We start from the raw sequence: 22,213 nt of genomic DNA, 5'->3' as shown, positions 1-22,213 counted from the left end.
GATGGACAAAACTGATGTTACCTATCACCTCCGACCAACTGTCGTAGTTCCTCCTGTCACTAAGCTGAGGGGACTGTAGGCGGCTGGTTGGATTAATGACGGGCCACTTTCTATGGGCAACGTGGGCATCTCAGACAGTGCACTCTGCCCAGCATGTGGAGAGTAGAATGAGACGGACGGACCACTTCCTGTACGTCTGCCCAGCCTACGCTCGAACCAGGCTTGAGGTCTTTGGCATTGATGTGTTAAGAAGCGACCACCTTGGCTGCTTGGCAGATCTACTCTCAGATTTCTTCGGGGGTTGAGTAGATTTAAAGAAAATCAAAAAGGGAATTCGAGTGCAGTACAATGGACTTAACTGTGGCTGAGTGCTGCACTTGCTAGTCAGTCACGACAAGAAAACAAAAAAAAAAAACAAAAAATTATTTCTACTTAGAGGTACGTCTCTTTTGTAAGCCATTATGAAAGGAAAAAAATAAATGTAAAAACTGGCAAGAAATCACAATAACTATAAGAAAACTAAATTTACGTACATATATTGCTTGCTTATGACTCAGAAAATTATACAACGAAATTTTGAAGGCAAAAAATACGTGCAAATGCATTTTATTTGTTAAGATGAGTGTTAATAAAAAGCAAAATGTGTATACACACACACATACATACACACGTAGATCTGCATATAGAAAATTTGAGATATCATTTACATACTAAATGTTAAACAAAAACAACATAACCCGTCTAACAAACATCGCGCAAGTACACATCTATGCGAACATTTATTTGCCTAATTAATTTTGCAGATTTCCACTATCTGGCTGTTTATCATTATTCTTGTCTTATCGCTCCTACTTTTCTACATTTTAGACACACACACACACACACACACGTCCGCATGCAGACATCGACTCGTATGCGATCACCATTCAGTCCGCGCTTAAATTAGAGGACTTCAGAGCTGTCAGTGGAGTCGCAATTGGACTAATTTGAACTCGACTTAACTTCTTAAGTGGCAGCGCTGAAACTGGTTTCTGTTTGCTTTCAGCAATAATTTAATTTCAACATTTGACTGTACACAAGAAAACAATAACAACTACTTGCGAATTTAGAAATTCTATTTGTATTCACATTCAAGTGTGTGCCTACATACGTGCATACATACATACATATGCACATATGTGTGTATGTGTTTTGTTTGCAATTTCAGAAAATATCTATTTCGTTGGATGTTTACAATTCGTTGTTTTTTTCTTCTTATTTTTGCATTTATTTAACGAATTTTTAACTGCCCTCTTTATTGCTTTCGCTGTCTTCGCATTATTTTTATTTTTAATTTTTTATTTTAAAATTATATCACACGTCATTTATTGTTGTTATTACATATTTAAAACCACTTTATGTTTTCGCGAATAATTTTTTTCTTGAAAACCACTGTTGGTTGCCATATTCGTGGGGCTTAGCTTTCGGTCGGGTTTCTTATGACAATTTATTGTGCCGGGCGTGTTGTTGCTATTAAAATTACTTAAAAATTTAGCAAACAAAATTCCAGTAGTCCATTAAATTTTTTTCCAGATGAGATAACGAGAAATTTCAAATTTATTTTTTGTAGTTGTATGTAACGGGTATTTTCGACATAGAACATTTTTTTAAGTGAGACACATTTTTTGCGGTTAGCAAAATATTCTATCCTGAAGTGGAATAACTGACTCGGTTGCAGTTTTCGCGATTAGCAAAGTTGCGCCAAAATTGATAATTTTTTTTTTGAGAACTTGCACCATTTTATAACCGCCATTTTGAATGTTTAAAAATTAGCTTTAAATTTGTAATTAATGCCCACAAAAGCAGCCGTGTAACAAGGTTTCAGCAAATCTAACAATAATGGAAAAAATCTCTTGCTTTTCGCTGTGATTTTTGAGGTTAGAAAATTTAGCTTCGAGTTTGGATAATTGAAACACATTTTTTGAGGTTAGAAAATTGTTTGATATTTACGGAAACGACCTGTTTCAGCGGCCAAAAAAAAAAAAACAAAATCATATAGTACATTTAGTCTGGTTTGAGATCAGAAAATATAGGTTCTAGGTTAGATAATTCAAACACATTTTTTGAGGTTAGAAAAAATTTGAAAAGTTTGAGATCAGAAAATATATTTTTGAGGTTAGATAATTTAAACACATTTTTTGAGGTTAGAAAAAATTCTGAAATGTACAGAAATTACATGTTACAGTTACCCCAGAAACATATACATAGTATATTTAGTTTGGTAGAGGAGTCCTCTTATTGATTTTTTTTTCATAACTCTGTGTAATCATTTAATTGCCAAATATTTTGCCTTTATTGGTTTGCAATTTTTCTAGCATTTAGTGATTACTGATATAAAGGGTTTTCCAATAACAGGTGGTATTTTGAATAGTCCGCTATTTCGGTAGATGTCACTTGTGAAACTTTCATTTTTTGATATTTGACAAGTAGAAACTACGTCATTAAAAATAAAAATGGAACGATACACGCTTAGACAACGCATTGAAATGATTAAAATTCACTATAAAAATGGTGAAAATTTGGCAGAGACGGTTCGTAAAACTCGAACATTTTTGGGTGATCGTGAAGCACCTTGTCGGAGAAGTTGGTGAAAAAGTTCGAGCTGTTCGGACAAGTTAGTGATGTGAAGAATAAAACCCGTGCACGTCGCTCAAGAACAGCTGAACAGCCGAAAATATGCTGTTGTAGCCGAAAGTGTTTAAGAAAACCCAGGTTTGTCCATGCCTCGTCGTTCTTTGGAATTAGACATTCCACAAACGTCATGACACCATATTTTGCATAAAGATTTGGGTCTTAAGGCTTAAAAAGTCGAACAACGTCGTGTCTTTTCTAATTGGGCCTTTGAAATGCATGAAAATGATCCGGAATTCCATCGAAATATCATCTTGAATGATGAGGACCATTTCCACAACGGTGGCTTCGTCAAAATTGCAGCAAAATTGTCGGATCTGGGACTCAGAAGATCCAAGAGTTATTGTTGAAAAGCCTCTCTAACCTCAACGTGTGACTGTTTGGTGCGTTTTATGGTCAGGCGGGGTCACTGGACCTTACTTTTTCGAAAATGAAGCTGGAGCAACAGTTACAGTGAATGGAGAAACCAAAATTGCACGTAATCAGCTGTTACATCATCGGCACCATAAACACCATTCACAATTTCAGTGTCTTGGCTTGCATTCTCGGCTTCTTTTATTAAAGGAAAACTCTAAAATGTACCAAATTTTCCCTTTGTTGACACCCTGTAACTCACAACTGAATGGAACAAACAAAAAAACAGCAAACGCATTGTTTTAGTTTGAAATGTCACCTTGATAACGAGCATAAATTTGAAATTGTTTGATCGATACTTTAAGATATTAAAATATTTTGGTAGGCCATCTATCGAGAAAACAATATACATACATAGGTATATCTGTTTCTGCAAGCAAACATTTTGTCTCTATTAGGTTGGAATTTTTACAGCATTTACTGTTCACAAATATAAAAATAATTTCAAGCACATGACTGCTTCTTCTGTGTTTTTTAAAGACCTTGAGGCTGGTTGAATTTTGCATCATATTGTGTAAAGTAACCTTCCTTTCTCGCTTATAACTTACTTACCGAGTACTTAAACGTGGCTGGTTTATAAGCAGAGACCGGTGGCTTCACTTAACTTCACAAATATTGAAGCAAAGAAGTCAAATCACATGACTTAAACGACCAATTGGCAGACATTATTCGATCACTAAATGTGTGGACTATTGAGCGATTTCAGATGATGTGTCGTACTGTAGCCGTCTTGCTGGGATCACTTAGATGATTGGCTTTTACGTAAGAAACCAAAAAGTCACGAATCGTTTGCGTGTATTGAAGGTAACGGCGGTTCTATCTTTAGATTTGGAGTAAATTATAGCAGCAGTGACTCGTTTGGGTTTTAATGGACCTCGAGAATCTTGTGAAGATCATTCAAACTACAAACTCGGCAAATTGACATTGACCCTCATAGTCTTGGGACTTATATTTAAAGTGATTTTGATGGTCTTTACAAGTTTTTCATCATTTTTAGGGTAGGGTTTTGAATAGTTGTTACTCTGTCACACTTGTTTGTGTCTTTGGTGTGAAATCTAGTTTATGCGAGAGTTATATACGTCTTAGAAAAACACCCGTTACATATGTACATATACTTATAAATACATATATATAAAATTTTGTATGTATTTTCATAAAGTGCAATAAAATTTTAAGCCGCTCCAAATGCCCAATGACATCATCGTTAGCACACAGCGAAATATTGTTTTCTTACTTACTTGGGAGTAAATGGAAAAGTGGAAGATCTACAAGTATACACACACACGCATACATGAGAATGTTTGTTAAATTATTTAACCACAGTGTCGCCTATAACAAACATGCCCGATGACAATAAATTTCATAAAGGGGGCTATGATAAGAAAATTTGATAAATTAATGTATGCCATCACACATACATACATACATACATCCATACTTCCACACATGCACGCATGAGAATATAATATCAATGCAGTAAAAAAAAGTTTCACTTGACATTATCGATGTTGAAAGAACAAACAAACAGATAAATGAATTATTTTTTATTTTTATTTTGTTTCTTTATTAAACCTTATTTCTATCTTAATATATCTAAAAAGTTATATACATACATACATATAAGGTATACTCTCTCCTAACGAATACCTCTCTTAAGCGGACACCTCCCATAAGCGGACACTTTTTTCAGTCCCTTAGCTGTCCGCTTAATAGAGAGTACACTGTATGTAAGTATATATATATACCACAAATAGGAGGTATGCGTCTTGATGTTTTTCCACAAATGGAGGGACCTACAGTTTTAAGCCGACCCCGAACGGAAGACATTTTTTATGAGGATGTTTTTCATGGCGGAAAATACACTTGGAGGTTTGCCATTGCCTGCCGAGGGGCGAGCGCTGTTAGAAAAACGTTGTCTTCATTTTGGTGTTTCACGGAGATTCGAACCTACGTTCTCTCCGTATTCTGAATAGTAGTCACGCACCAATCCATTCAGCTACGGCGGCTGTCTACAATAACAAAAACACACCACAAAATGTTATTTGGCCTCCAGCACAAACCTTTCTTTTAAAATGGCATTTTTATGGGACATTTCGCAATTGGCAATTTGACACACCTCAATTTGTACCCACACGCACAAGATCATCTGACATCTTTCACAACCCGTTATAAAGAAAAAAATTCCAAATCTACGTGAAGTTTGTACACACATACATATACATATACATAAACAAGTAACACCATATAAATTTGAAAAGAAATAAAAATTGTTTTGAAGATCGGTTTAGAGAGTGAGATGGGAAGAAAAACAGATTACACAAAAAGAATTCCGAAAATTAATAATAATAGTAAAGGGTTTTCCAATAACAGGTCTTATTGGTGAATGGATTGCGCTATCGAGAGATGATTAACGATTTTTTATGGCCGGAATTGGATGGTATTGATCTGAACAACGTTCATTTTCAACAAGACGGCGCTACGTCCCACACAAGCAACGAAACCATTGATCTTTTACGGGAAAAGTTTCCTTAAAGATGGAATTCGGGAGGCTATCGATAACACAGGGCAACCACTTTGCAATTCGATTATGGAAAATTTCATGAAAAGCATATTGTTCTGTAAGCGTGGTCGTGGTGGTCATTTGCCTAATGTTATTTTCCACTATTAATGGCATACCTAATAGCACAAAATAGCATTTTTCTTTGAATATCAAAATAACACCTCTTATGATTAAGGGGTTAGATACGCTCAGAATTTTTAAAAAATCTTTTTTTTGTTTTTTCGATATTTCGAAGGTATAGTATCTTAGGAATATACTGTGAAATTTTCATGTGGAAATTCCCAATATTAGAGCTTCTGCAGCCCATTAATTAAGTAAAGAGCGGTCCGCGCGCTCCTGTACCTCAAATTTTAAACTCGTTTTTCTCGAAGATACTTTTTTCGGCACGGTCTGCATGATAACTTATACGGTTTTTAATATTTTTTTATTGCGTTTTTTAATGATCAAAAGTGTTTTCTCTATAGATTTGATTTTTGATATTTTTATTAAAAAAAATTTATAAACGTAATTAAAGTGTGACCTTCATGACGTAAAACGCATACTTTTTTTAAGTGCCGTAAATTGCAAAATTTTTCGAGATTCAAAAATCCAGCTCGACGGACAATAATTACAACTTTATTTTACAAGATTTTTTTTTAATTTTACAGATCCATCAACATTTCAAGGAGAAATGATGCAGACCGTGGAGCAACTTTTTTTTCATTGTACTTTGGGTCTCGTGATTTTTTATACACAGGGTGAACGATATGAAGTGTTACCAACTTCACACTGCTTGTATCTGTAAAACAGCTCATGACATCAACGTCAAAATTGTTCTAATGACAGTTCAATATATTGTTTATAAGCCATCAAAAGCATTTGCGTCACAGTTTTGCGTCTCAGTTGATTTTTTTTTCTCTGATGGAATTCAAACGTAATAGTGTGATTGCGTTATATTTGCCTGGAAAATCACAACCAGCCATTGTTCGTGAGCTCAGTCACCTCAAAGTGAATAAAATGTTTGTGTATCGCACTATAAAACGTTACAATGATATAGTAGCATTGCAAAACGATATGGAGGTGGACCAAAAAAAAAACCGCAACAACGCTAGAAATGGTTCGGAAAGTGAAGGCTCGACTTGAACGAAATCCACGTCGAAGTGGAGCAAAAATGGCCAAAGAACTGAAAATATCGCAAGGCAACATTCGACGCATATTGAAAGATGAGCTCAAGGTTAAGGCTTACAAGTTCCAAAAAGCACACGATCTTCTTTCACCCCAGCAAAAAAAAGTTCGGTGCGAAAGAGCAAAGGAGTTGTTGCGCTTGTACGAACGTGGCGAATTTCCTAACATTGTGTTTTCTTATGAAAAAAATTTCCCAATTGAGCAGTTCATAAACACTCAAAACGATCGTGTTTACTTGACCGAACGCTCATACGAGAATTTGAGCCTACGTATGGCCACTCGAAGCAATTTCCCATCGCAAGTAATAGTTTGGGCCGCAGTGACCGCTGATGGACGCTCTCCAATCGTTTTTATCGAGCCTGGTGTCAAAGTGAATGCGAATTATTATTGGGAAAATGTTTTAGAAGCTGCTTTAGAGCCGTGGACACGCAAACATTTCGGTCGTAGACCATGGACGTTCCAACTGGACTCGGCACCGTCTCATAAAGCTCGTGTGAACCAAGAATTGTTAAAAAATCATGTTCCACACTTCATTTCGTCCACACAATGGCTTTCGAATTCGCCAGATGCAAATCCGATGGACTATTCCATCTGGTCCATTTTGGACAGCAAGGTGAGGACTAAAAAATATGCCAGTATGGATGCGCTGAAAAAATGCGATTATACGAGAACGGGCCAAAATACCTCAAGATCACATTCGTGCAGCATGCAACTCATTTTTTGACCGTTTGAAGGCTATAGTCAAGGCAAAAGGTGCTCATATCGAGCTAAAGTGAATATATGTTAAAATCGTAATCATTTTTGAACAATTATGTCTTTGAAATAAATAAAAACTAATTTCACACAAAAAAGTTATGGTGTTTTGAATAGGTAACACTTCATATCGTTTTACTAATATATATTTTGTAAAAAAATTAAAATAAATTTTTTTATAAAGTTTAAGTGCTAATAAATAATGTTTACAATTCTGTTTATATTTATTTCTATTGTTATCCCTTCTAAAAACAGTTTGTCTTTCAGCGCATTTGTGGCGCTGCTGGACGTATGTAACCCCTTAATAAGTTGAACATTTTATTGAATTTTTCTAAATTTTCAACATTGTTAGGAACTTTTATTGATACGGCCATTCTTAAAGAATAAACTGTATTTTAATTGAAAATTAGTTAAAATTATATATAGAATATAAAAAATTAAATGTTAAATGTATAATCACAAGCCATGTCCTACTGTTTTTTTCGGCGGTTTTTTCTGCGATAGAGATTTGCTTTTTTTATTAACATCCGCTGAAAACAAAAGCAAAAGTGCAAAAGAAAAAGTTAAACAAAATTTGTATTTGTGATAAGTGTGTGAAGGAATGTGGGGTCGCTCTACTAAATTGCATATACTTAATTCACAAGCTATACTAGCTGAATTGCGGTATATTTTTCATACATACAAACAAATATTAAATTTCAAGAGCATTTCTTATCTAAACGCTATGGTGAAACGGAAAGCGATACAAAAAGCTGTGGTTGTGCTGGGTAAACGTTTGGCTTTGCGGGTGAAATACTACGTAGTGAGTTTCCGAAATATGGCATTGCGGGCATTTGTTGCTAAGGAATTTTTGTTGGTAATTTAAAAACAAAAAGTAGCAAAACTCTCAATTTTCTCCGGAGATTTGCATCATAAATGTATTAATTGCAGAAAACAACTGTACCATCTGATTCATAAAAGTAACAGAACGCACATGCACACATACATATTTACAAGTGAATACATGCATGCACATGTTAACATGGTTATACATGTAGGCGTAGGTGTGTGTGTGTGTGAGAGCAATCAAGGTTAGTGGGTAAACGTGCAAGCTTTCTCATTACATCGACAACCTTATCATCAACCACCAACCAGTCGGCACCAACAACAACAGCACAGCAGCTAAGAAACAAATGATTTGATCAACAGCTTTAACAATAACAAACAATGCAATCATCGGCGTCAATGAGTGTCTCGATTCGGCTGATTAAGCCGTTTTTTAGTCATGCTTCACGAGGCGCCCTCCAACAATTTTTGAATTATGACTCTTATTGTTTAGCGGATTTTTTTTGTTGTTTGTTTTTAAGCTTCTATTTGTAGGCGAGCTTCTGGGAATTATTAAATTAAATGCCGGAATGTATTAAAAATATGTGCGTTTTTTCGATGCTTTCAAATGGTGACGCCAACTTTTGCGTCATAATTTCATTAGAATGTGCGACGTGTTAGCAAAAAAGTTTTTTTTATTGACAAAACAATAAAAAAATATCCAGATAAATGACTAGCATTAATCGTTTGCTATTTTTGGTGTGCATTCTAATCAATTGAATGCAACGTTGGCCTTGAGAGTTTCACTGAATGGAGTTCTCTGAGCTAGTTAAACGGTTTGAAATAAGGGAACAGCCTTGTATGTAAATATGTTTGAGCATGTATGTATGTACATTCCAGCTTCTTCATAATAAAAAAATCCGGGATAAAGAAAAAAGGCTTGAAGCAGTGAATTTCTTTTTAGGAATATTTTTGTGATGTTGCCATATATTTTACTGTGGCAAATAAGAGGAAATCTTGAAACATTAAATTGGTTTAGCGAAAAAGAAATGCACTATTTTCTTGGTAGATGGCTGAAGTGATCGATTTCTCGTAAAGATTATGCTCGTTGTCAAGGTGAAATTTTACACCAATTCACCATTCGTTTGCTATTTTTTGTTGGGCCCATTCACATGTCAGTCACAGGGTGTTAACAATGGAAGTCAACAAAGAGAAAATTCGGTATACTTTACAGTTTTTCTTTGATAAACTCGAAAAAGCATGCCAGGTCGCTGAAATTGTGAATTGTTGACGACAATACTCTATTAGGCTCTCCTGTCGTATGGTATGGCACAGAAGCATGGAGAACGACAATATCCAATGAGGTGTCTTTTGGAGTGTTTGAGAGAAAGACTTTGGACCTTTGCATTTTGGCGACGGCGAGTATCGTAGACGATGGAACGATGAGCAGTATGAGCCTTACGATGACATAGACATAGCGCAGCGAATAAAGATCCAGCGGCTACTTTGGCTAGGTCTTGATGTCCGAATAGACACAAACGCTCTGGCTCAAAAAGTATTTGAGGTTACTAGCTGGTGGTAGCAGAGGAAGAGGAAGGAGGAGGAGAAGGACTTGGATTCTCTCGGTGTTTCCAACTGGCGTCGGTTGGCATGAGAAAGAAACGACTGGCACGCTTTGTTAAACTCGGTCACAATCGCGTATTAAACGCATTATATTCAATAAATTGTTTAGTCAGTTCAGTTTCACGCAACGATAAGTTCGCCTTTGTCATAAACAAATGAATGATTTTCTGATCTTGCTTTGGACGGGTATATTTTGTGGAGCTCGGCCGACGAAATCGTCAAGGCCTTAACTTCGGCATACCGTTCCATTCTTTTTTTTATGATCGTTTTCGACTTCTTCAAGTATTTTGTTGCAGACACACGTGAAATTTTTGGACTTATAGCTGGGGACACAAAAACACTGCTTCAAATAGTTTTTCATATGCGCAACTCAATTTGTAAAAACAAATTTTTTAAATCTCTTACAAAATTAACAAATTGCAACTCAGTGAACACATTGGCGGAGACTTTCAATCTGAGGAGATGAGTGCCAAGATTTAATTCCGGCTACCAGATCATTGAAGCGTATTTCAAGCTGAAATTCTGGCTAACAGGGAAAGCCTGCTGGTCTTAAAGAAAAGTGTAGTCACCACAAGAGAAATAAATTTATACTCAGACAGGCAATCAGCCCCGAAATCACCTAATTTTAACTCGAAGACAGTAAAAGAATGTATCGTCGGCTCAAGGCTTGGCTAAGGTCTATGAAGCTGGAATTAGCTGAGCATAAGACCGATGTAGTTCTAATAAGCAGCAGGAAAATAGTAGAAACTATAAATGTAAATGTTGCGACTGTAACTATTAGTTCAAAACCCTCTATTAAATACCTGGGAGTGATGGTTGACAGCCGTTTAAACTTCAAAACTCACCTGGAATACGCTGTGAAGAAGGCATTGAGTGTGCAGTCTTGCCTGTCGCGAATGATGCCAAACAATGGCGGACCTCGCCACAGCAAAATAATGCTATATAGAAGGGTAGTCAGTTCGGACGATGCTTCCTTCGTTATAGCAGGGCTAGTCCCCGTAGACATTTTGGCGAAAGAAACGCAAAGAGTGTATATAAGGCTATCTGAACACGACGGTAGAAGAAGAAAGACGTCGTTCGATCGCCCACTGGCAAGACCGGTGGAACAGAGCACCGAAAGGTATATAGATGCACGGGCTAGTACCCATCCTTATGACGTGGCTAGAAAGAAACCATGGGGAAACAAACTTCCACCTAACCCAATTTCTTTCAGGGCACGGAGTTTTTCGAAAATACCTCCTTAGATTCGGCCATGTCAGTTCCCCAAACTGCCTAGTCTGTACGGATAGGGAAGAAGACGCTGATCACGTCTTGTTACAATGCCTACGCTATGCTCCCGAAACTTGTGGTATATTAAACCGAGAAATTATTATAGATTTTAAGGTAAAATCGAGCGATAACTGGAAGCGAATCTGCGCGCATGCAAAATATATCCAAAATGATCTAAGACACGCGGAGGTTCGTAGACGAAATACCTACATTGCAGCCTATGAGTTAACCAGCCTTGGGAGGTAATTCCTTCTTGGACAGTTCCGTGGGGAGAGCGGTAGATAGTGAAGAGTGGTGTTTAGTACGTAGGTGTAGCTATGAGGCTACAAGTCGTGCATACTGCTATGCCGGTATAGCAGTACTCATGAGGGTTTCCTCTTCACGGGCGTCATCCCGAAAAAAAAACCATGACATCTGGCAGCGTGCTCAGTCTCTGACCTGTGCAATAAATAGGATGTGGGCCGCAACCGACTGTTGAAACTTAACAGGAAGGACGTCAGAAATCTTTTTCGGGTACTAACAGGGCATTGTCTTATAGGTAGGCTGCCAGCAGACTGGGTGCACCCTATAACGACTACTGCAGAAGCTGTAACGGCATTAACGAAGAAGAGACTGCATATCACTTTCTATGCGGGTCCATGACTCTGGGTGGAAGAAGGTTCAATATGCTAGGAAAAAAGGAATTTTTTTGAATAATTTGGCAGAAGTAGCTAATTTGAAACGAACAAAGATACGTTGGTTCAATGAGGTTAAAGTAGAGTGAGGAGGTGTTATCACAATGGGCCTACGGCAAGCCTAGGTGCGTCAATTGGGAATTACTATACATATTTAGCAGCATTTAATTTTTCTTTTTAACGGAAATCTAAATTTGAAATTTTCCAACAATCCAAGAGAAACCCATAAATACATTCACACAAAAACATGTCAATCTGGACTCTCTAGCATCTATTTTCTTTAAAAAATATTTATTTATTAGACTTATGAATCTGATGGCACTTTTTATTGGCCTCTCTATAAAACAATTTTATTGCCACTTGCATATGCATGAGTATTTGTGCATGTTTCATACTTTTTTGCTTAATGCGCAACTACCTTTCTTAAGTGCTAATTCTATTTTATAGATGGCCAATTAATATTAATTACATTCTTAATTAAACGTTGGATCATTCAACGCCTTTCTTGGTTTTGAAATGTGTTTTGTTGTTTCTTTTAATTTCTCCAGCGTGTGTTTGAATTTAAAAAGAGAGATGCCTATATAAATATTCGCCAATAAGTCGAGACCAGATCTGGCTGCTGCCAATTTCCACGCACACTTTTCATATTAAAACTCTTTCCACACTGCGCCAACTCTTCACATTTCAACTATTTGTAATTGGCTGAAAAGTGGGAATTGTCAACGGTTGTGGCAAATGCCTGCGCATCACATTAACAATTGACTTGCTGTGCGCATGCGCGCCAACATGTCCATGCCACACGTTCTTACAACGTGTTTACACAACTAGCCTTCCTGCGTATGCACACAACCATACATACACACACACACATATAGTTGCGAGTATCAAATGAGGCTATCGCTATTAGAGAGCACCTTCGTCACCTTCATCATCTGCAGTGCCTCCACGCCGCCGCGATGCCTCATCTCGCGCCATCATATTTGCCCCCTTTGCAGCACCTTGCTGTCACCGAGCCGACGCCTTTGGCATTTGCTGTGCCATGTCACATCTTACGCACTCTAATGGCTTGCGGTTGGTCCACGCTCTAGACGTCGTGCGTTTTCTCTCCTTTTTGAGCGTTTCTTGTTGCTGCTGTTAGCTTGAAAGCATGCCTGTGGTGCATAAGCATGTTTGTTTGTGTGTTCGTCAGTTAAGTGAAGTTTTATTTACTTAACCGCAAATTTCACATTTCACCATCGCACAGGCACGTCGGCACGCTTGCGCACTCGCAGACAAGTACTTGCATACGCACACACATACGCGCATGCATACAAAAACAGTAGCAGAAAAAGAAAGCTTTCTTCCGAAGTCATCTCAAGTATTAGCTGGCTAGCGGTGGCAGAAGCATATTTCAAAATACTTATTTATTCAGTCACATCAGCATTTGTTGTGGCTTACTTGTACGCCCTGCCACTAGCTCAAAGTTGCCTGCCTGCTTGCCCGTTTGATCGGCTGTTGGAGCGGTAGCAGTCAAATCAAAAAGCCACTCTTTGCACCCTGCTCGCTCCACCGCGCGCTCCATAATTCTAATAGCTGCTCGTTTATTGGGTTGGCGAATAACAGTTCCTACACCACCGGCAGCAGCGTCAACAGCAACAGCATCGAAGTCAATTGCTTTGTTCCCATTTAGCATTGCTTTGTGCCCATTATCCCCCGAGCAGCCAACTAGCCGCTACGCGCGCCAGGCAGCACGAGGATGCCATCATTCAGCTACACCATTCCACAAATCACAGTTTCACAGCCGGTATTAAGTCGTTCGTCATGCTGTGGCATGTGGCAACTGTTGGACATTGAGGCATCAACGTACATACATACATATCTACATACTTATATTTGTATTACTCTAAGCTTTTCATTTGGTTTTCTTCATTCTCTTAAGCATTTCTAGCTTTTACTTCGCGAGCTCTACTACTTTTTTTTGTTTTTTAATTGCTATTACTATTTCTACGTACATATTTTAGTTAGCGGTATTGTTTTTCCTTTTCCTTTTAGTTGTTGGTTTCTTTTGTTTTTGTTTGGCTGGCGATTTAGCCATTTAACATGTCATTGCAGTGGATGTTTTAATAAACGTTTCAAGTTTCTCATTTACCGGAATCAAGTTGTACGTGATTCAAATAGTTAAATTATAACGAATTCGCTGGCAGCCGCGGCCTAAAGGAACCAGTTGCGCAGGCATTACTTAGTGTGCATTAGGCTGAATGTTTGTGTGAGTTTCAGAACAAGTGATTTGTGAAGAGGCCAAACGACTTTCAAGAGGTTTTAATTTTGAAAAGTGTCCATCTCGCAGCGAATTAAGAGTTAAGAGACTTGTTAGAAAGGCTTAGTTGCATGGAAAATTCACAGTTATGTTTGGTTTGTAGACTGTTTAATTCATACCTGAATTGCCACATAAAAGTTGGGATTTCAAGTTAATTTATACAGTTAGGTATGCTGCAATTAGTGTAGTCTGTAAGGAGATTATCTGTGAATGGCTCTAATTGAAGGGCAGATTTCCCTGCGCGTAGTAGCTCAGGACAAGTGCTTTTAAAGTGTTAAATGCATTGGCATCAAAAATGCAATAAAATTAGCAGACTAACAAAGCGCACCAGTCGTTTTTTTCTCGTGCTAATCGGCGCCAGTTGGAAATACCAAGTGAATCCAAGTTCTTCTCCACCTGATCTTTCCAACGCAGAGGAGGCCTTCCTCCTTCCTCCTCCTCTGCTAGCACCAGCTGGTACCACATCGAATACTTTCAGATCCGCAGCGTTTGCATTCACTGGACGACATGACTCAGCCAACGAAGCCGCTGGATCTTTATTCGCTGTGCTATGTTTATGTCGTCGTAAAGCTCATCGTTCCATCCCCTGCGCTATTCGCCGTCGCTAACGTGGAAAATTCCAAAAATTTTCCGCAGAATCTTTCTCTCAAACTCTCCAAGCGTCGCTTTATCAGATGTTGTCATCGTCCACGCTTTTGCGCCATACATTAGGACGGGCATGATGAGAGGCTTGTAGGTTGTTAGTTTTGTGCGTCGAGAGAGGACTTGCCTCCTTAGTTCAAAGTAGCACTTATTGACAAGAGAGATTCTCCGCTGTATTTCAAGGCTTTGTTATCGGTGTTAATTCTGGTTCCTAAATAAACAAAATCTCTTACAACCTCAAAATCGGAACTGCCAACAGTGACGTGGGCGCCGAAACGCAAATGCGCTGACTGTTTTTTGACAGGAGGTACTTTGTTTTGTCCTCGTTCACCACCAGACCCATTCGCTTTGCCTCTTTATCCAGTTTGGAAAAGGCAGAACCAATAGTTTTTACAGTGGTTCTTAAGGCCGATGATGTCAATATCATCGGCCCACGCCAACAATTGTACGCTTTCGTAAAAAATTGTGCCTGAGCGATTAAGTTCGGTTGCTCTCACAATCTTTTCCAGCATCAGGTTAAAGAAGTCACACGACTGAGAGTCATCTTGTCTGAAGCAACCTCGTTTGGTATCAAACGGGTCGGAGAGATTCTTCTCAATTCTGACGGCGCTGCTGGTGTTGAGCAACGTCATCTTGACTAGCCGTATTAGCATTAGCCGTATTATTAGGGGATACTAAATTTAGACAATGCGGCATATATGTAGGTAACTCCTTTTCGTACTGTCGAATGCAGCTTTAAAATCGACGAAACGATGGTGTGTGTCGATTCTTCTTTCATGGGAATTTTAAGAGGCTTTTTTTTAAGTCAAGACTTGACGTATTGAGAGTTTCTGGTCGATGCTGGATTTTCCAGGTCTTAAACCCCATTCTAAGTTATAGTGGACACGCTTCCACTAGATAGACTTACATGCTTTTTCAACCTCCTTATTATTTGACTTGAAGTACTATATATACATAGGTACATAAACTTTTTCGGTTTTCGTATAAAAATTTTGCTTGACAGGTGGAAATTTTCAGCAAATAATAATCTTTTAGAGCCTTATGGAATTTCGTATTCAGCTTTGTGCGGCCACAAAAGTTCAGCTCGACTTCGATTCGGCTTCGGTAAAAAAACAATCGAACTGTGGCCGAATTTCTTAAGATTTTTTTGTTCAAAAATTTTTTACACTTTTAATTTTTATACAACTTTTTATATACTGATAGCAAAGCTCATATTTTCTGTCGAAGAAAATCTATCTACTCTTCCAACGAGTGCGACTAGTAAGCAGTTCTTTAGTTCTGCAAGTCAACACTAACCAATAAATGATGACGCAAGCAAAGGTGAAATCGGGGTTTTCCATTGAGCACTTGGAACTATTTTATTTTCATTTTATTTAATTAAATCATAGACATTTAACATTTGATGTTATAAGCCTGCATATCACTTCAATTTGAAACTAATGTATTTATAAAGAACAAAATACAAAGTGGGCCATATAGCGTTTGCTTTTTGAACCACCTATTTTTTTGAGAATGGTAACACAAATGACCTGTCAAATGTGTTCATAATTTACGTTCATAATTTACTTAAAGGTTTGACATTTACGAAATGGGACGCTATACGCTTGAACAAAATTGGGAAATATTGAAAACCTATTTCCAAAGTGGTGAGTCTTCTACTCAAACTGTGAGAAATTTGAAAAAAAAAAATTCCAAAAAAAAGATTTGCCAACAAGACAGTTTGTGGATCAATTTTTTAATCGTGTTCGTGAAAGTGGAACGATCAATAATGGATAGAACAACACGAGAACGTGCTCCTACAGTGCGTACACCCGAAAGCATTGCTGCTGTAGCCGAAAATTGCGTGAACATCCAACAACCTCAACTCGTCATCGTTCTCAAGAATTGAACATTTCACGCACTTCTTTGAGGAGAATTTTGCATAAAGACCTCGGTATGAAGGCTTACAAAGTTTAATTGGTGCAAGAACTGAAGCCCAATGACCATCCAATGCGTTTTCGGTTCGCTCAATGGACAGAAAATCGTTTGACCGAAGATGAGCATTTTTACCGAAAAATCATCTTCTCTGATGAAGCTCATTTTCACATCGGTTTAAGCCCGTTGGACTATTTTTTGTGGTGAGCCGTTAAGGACAAATGCTATGCGAACCATCCAGAGACGATTGATGCTTTAAGACACGAAATCGAAGTTGCCATTCATGAAGTTGGAGCCGAAACAATCGAAAATGTGCTTAAAAATTGGGTTGATCGAATGGCCTACTGTAAAGCCAGTCGTCGCAGTCATTTGAACGATATTATTTTTTATTCATAAATGACAATGTTCAATCTTCAAAATAAAAAAAAAAGTTTGAAAAAATATTGATTAGCTTTTTTTATAGCCAATTCAAAAAGCAAATTTTACATCGCCCACCCCATAGTTATTTTCCCTTAAGATATGTAACACCTGAGGTAGATCCCAACTTTCTCACCAACACATTCTACACGATTATTTGAATAAATAGGACACACACCGATAAAATGGAACTATCTTAAACAGCATTTAAATTGCAAACAGTACAAGTTGATGCTCGTTTCCACGACAGTCGGTCCCACGTTACCGAAACGACCCGGATTTATATCCGGCCAAGGACTGTCACTCCAGCAGCATTCCTCGTATGTAAGTATGGGGAATGTTTATGCTGATACAAAACAACAACGATGCAACATTGTAAAGGTTCTCGAATTAAGCTGTACTAAACCACCTCTAGCTCTAAAAATCAATCGATTAGCACACGTCGAGAGATCATCTATACTAATATTATAAAGAGGAAAACTTTGTTTGTTTGTTTGTTACGAATAGGCTCAAAAACTACTGGACCGATTTTAAAAATTCTTTCACCATTCGAAAGCTACATCATCCACGAGTAACATGGATCATATTTTATTTTGGAAATAGGGCTCGAGATATAGGTCAAAACGTGGACCCGGGTAACCTTCGGATGTGTATGTACAATATGGGTATCAAATGGAAGCTGTTGGTGAATGCTTTAGTCCAGAGTATCTTTCATGCCGCTCCGTGACTAGGGTCTCGAGATAGAGACCAAAACGTGGACCCTAGAATGTGTTTGTACAATATGGATATCAAATTGAAGCTGTTGGTGAATGCTTTAGTACAGAGTATTTTTCATGCCGCTCCGTGACTGGGGTCTCGAGATATAGGTCAAAACGTGCACCCGGGTAACCTTTGGTTGTGTATGTACAATATGGGTATCAAATGGAAGCTGTTGGTGAATGCTTTAGTCCAGAGTATCTTTCATGCCGCTCCGTGACTAGGGTCTCGAGATAGAGACCAAAACGTGGACCCTAGAATGTGTTTGTACAATATGGATATCAAATTGAAGCTGTTGGTGAATGCTTTAGTACAGAGTATTTTTCATGCCGCTCCGTGACTGGGGTCTCGAGATATAGGTCAAAACGTGGACCCGGGTAACCTTTGGTTGTGTATGTACAATATGGGTATCAAATGAAAGCTGTTGATAAGTGCTTTAATACGGGGTAATTTTCATACCTATTGATGACTAGGGTCTGGAAATATATGCCAAAACGTGGACCCGCCGTGTCTTTGAACCGAATTAAACCAAACTTACACACATTGTTAAGGAGGTATTGAAGATGGTTTCCGTATAGTATGGATACCTATTGGTAGATAGGGTCTCGCGATATAGGTCAAAACGTGGACCCGGGTAACCTTCGGATGTGTATGTACAATATGGGTATCAAATGGAAGCTGTTGGTGAATGCTTTAGTTCAGAGTATTTCCATCCGCTCCGTGACTAGGGTCTCGAGATAGAGACCAAAACGTGGACCCTAGAATGTGTTTGTACAATATGGATATCAAATGAAAGCTGTTGATAAGTGCTTTAATACGAGATAATTTTCATACCTATTGATGACTAGGGTCTCGAAATATATGCCAAAACGTGGACCCGCCGTGACTTTGCACCGAATTAAACCAAACTTACACACATTGTTAAGTAGGTATTGAAGATGATTTCCGTATAGTATGGATACCTATTGGTAGATAGGGTCTCGAGATATAGGTCAAAACGTGGACCCGGGTAACCTTCGGATGTGTATGTACAATATGGGTATCAAATGAAAGCTGTTGATAAGTGCTTTAATACGGGGTAATTTTCATACCTATTGATGACTAGGGTCTGGAAATATATGCCAAAACGTGGACCCGCCGTGTCTTTGCACCGAATTAAACCAAACTTACACACATTGTTAAGGAGGTATTGAAGATGGTTTCCGTATAGTATGGATACCTATTGGTAGATAGGGTCTCGAGATATAGGTCAAAACGTGGACCCGGGTAACCTTCGGATGTGTATGTACAATATGGGTATCAAATGGAAGCTGTTGGTGAATGCTTTAGTTCAGAGTATTTCCATCCGCTCCGTGACTAGGGTCTCGAGATAGAGACCAAAACGTGGACCCTAGAATGTGTTTGTACAATATGGATATCAAATGAAAGCTGTTGATAAGTGCTTTAATACGGGGTAATTTTCATACCTATTGATGACTAGGGTCTCGAAATATATGCCAAAACGTGGACCCGCCGTGTCTTTGCACCGAATTAAACCAAACTTACGCACATTGTTAAGTAAGTATTGAAAATGGGTTTCGTAAAGTTTGGTTGTAATTCGGAGCACTGGCAACGGGTACAGCGTTCTTTTGAGCCAGCCATAATGTCGCTTACTTTTTTAACGCTTGGGGCGGAACTGAACTGTCAAATTGACAGTGTGAGTTACAATGTGTCAATATTTCTTTCTGATTTGGATGCCATAAGGAAAAAGCGTAAGTGCAACATGTAAAAATTGTTTGTGAATTTTTTTGGAGTGGATTTTGGAACAGTGAATAATTTCTTACGAAATTTGAGAATTTAATGTGAAATCCGAATGAAATTATGTGTTCGTGGAAAAAACAATTTTTTTCGTTTTTTTTTTTTTTGAAAAATATAAATGGATAATGGTTAAAAAAGCTCCAATGCTTAATAAAACATATAAATTGAAACGAAAAATTCATGGATGATCAGGAAAAAGACGGTTGTTTCTTAGTTATTCATTTGCGTTGATTTGAAATTTAAAAACAATCTTCTTTTTTCCTGATTTTCAATTTGTATTTTATATTTACTCAAAAACAAATAGAAAAACAAAAAATATTGTTTATGCCAAAGCGATTGAATAAAGAATAAAGAAATAAATAATATGAAAACCATATATTTTCTGTTCTAAACCATATCTATTCTATTTTAGTGTGCCCAGCGAAGGGGGCGGGGTTTGCTAGTAAATAAAATAAAGTGAGTCTAGCGACGCCAAATGTGGATAAAGATCATATGTTAATGCCTTTTGGGCATATTCAGCGAAAGCTATGAGCTCTTTCGGAATCTATTTATCTATTAATAAGGGCAAGATAATCTTAATATACATACGAGAGGCGAAAAAGGGGGTACTAGGGGCACTCGAAAATATTCGGTTTCGGTTCGGTTCCCTGCTAAATTGGTCGAAGTTTGTATCAGTTGGATTCAAACTTGAAAATCGATGTTCGGTGGCTCTCTATGCACTTTTACCGGAAAATATGCTAAGTTTTTTGTTATGAAGTCTTGCATTTGTGCTTTGCAGATATTCCCCTTTTTTCAGGTGAGTAATTTTTCAGTATGACTCATTTGTTCAGTATGTCACGTTCGTTGGAGTATCCACTCTCCACATATGAGATAAAATACTACTACAACTTTGTATTTATAGATATTTTTATAATTGGTTGCATAGGAAATTTTATATTTTTAATAAACTCTTAAAATTCTTTATCAATATGTACATATATAAATACAATTGTTGTTGTACTGTAAATGGATCTGTTATACACCTGTTTTGTGAGTTTTTTTTATTTGTATTTTGCCTAAAATTCACAGGGTTAATATGTTCTAAATGAATTATCCTCGCCACATTCTATTAGTACAGATATTATTCCTTTGCTCCCTCTACCATAAGCGTTTGTCAGAATCTTGTGAATGTTTTTGGTGTTGTACAATGACATCTCCAGTGTAACATTTAAATGTGTATACGTAAATGTGCATGTGCATTTGTTTTTGTATTTAAACCAACACATTTTTTTCGCAAAGTGGCACATTCACTCACTGTCTGCTTTGTGGCATTTTATTGACTCGCCGTGACACCTTTTTCTTACATTTCCCATATTCTGTAATTGCGTGGCTTTTCAATTTGAGTTAACTGTGCAAATTACAAATTTGCAAAGAGCATCAGTTCTACATACACACAAAAGCTTGTAGATATTCTGCTTGTATGTATATATGCACGTATGTATGTATGTTTGTACCTAAATGGGAAAGGTGTTGGCGTGGAATTTTCTTAAGAAGAGAGAATCTCTTTCTCTACATAATTACATTTTAAATTTCCCATAGGCAATTTTCGTTGCTGTGGTGAACAAAGGAATTTCTTTAGAGGTCACATGCTATGCAAAGGTGAATGTTGCAAAATATGTAAATGCATATCTATTTAGCTATCTGCGTTTATTCATAAGCATGCATGTCAATAGACTTTATGTGGCTTTAAATGTTGAAAAAGTGGGGTGAGAAACTAGGGATTGGGGTATAGTGATGTACACACACACATACATATATAAGTAATATTAAGGCCCAATTTTTGGAATTGTTTTTTTTTTTATATTAGTGCTCGTCGCGAGTAGTCTTTAATATGATACATAAGCAAGTACATAGGCATTATTCACTGATTCACTGATTCGATGTACGTGTTTGAATATTTTATTTTATTTTATAAAGGTTTACATAACAATAAAATTATTATATAAACTGATAGTAGTGCAGCGCTACCATCTGAGGCTTTTGGCTAGCAGGTTGATTATGGCTCGATTAGATCCGATGAAGTAGATCAGTGTCTTTGAGATAGTGATATATGTAATATAGTTATGTTGGCATCAGTTGGGTTTTTTAATATTTCAAGAGGGTCGAAATTGCGTAAGTGATGATGTTTAGCCGCTGCAAGATTAGAGCATGAAGACAGAAGGTGATTTATACTCAGAGTGGAGTTGCAAAAAGGGCATAGGGCCTTGAAGTATATGGGAGTGTGTAAGTATTGTGTGGCCTAGCCGAAGGCGTGTGTATGGTGTGACCAAATTCGTTGGGAATGACTCACTAAAACCTGGTTTTACACGCTTAAGATTAACTAAGGAGTAGGAATGGTTATAGTTACTCCACTCGCACAGGAGATCCCACTATCCCCTTCATCGATTACTAAGCATAGTCTCAGGTATTAATGACAAAAAT

General features: G+C 37.6%; 1 protein-coding gene across 4 annotated transcripts in view; it reads right to left on the bottom strand.

Annotated features, from left to right (window-relative positions):
- The window catches only part of LOC129236303 (filamin-A), a 204,375-nt gene that overhangs the window by 99,838 nt on the left and 82,324 nt on the right, over positions 1 to 22,213 (bottom strand). The gene's annotated exons all lie outside the window — the stretch shown is intronic.

The sequence above is a fragment of the Anastrepha obliqua genome, chromosome 1 (genome assembly GCF_027943255.1).
Source record: "Anastrepha obliqua isolate idAnaObli1 chromosome 1, idAnaObli1_1.0, whole genome shotgun sequence".
NCBI classification, from domain to species: Eukaryota; Metazoa; Arthropoda; class Insecta; order Diptera; family Tephritidae; genus Anastrepha; species Anastrepha obliqua.
This window is presented reverse-complemented; position numbering and strand designations above follow the sequence as displayed.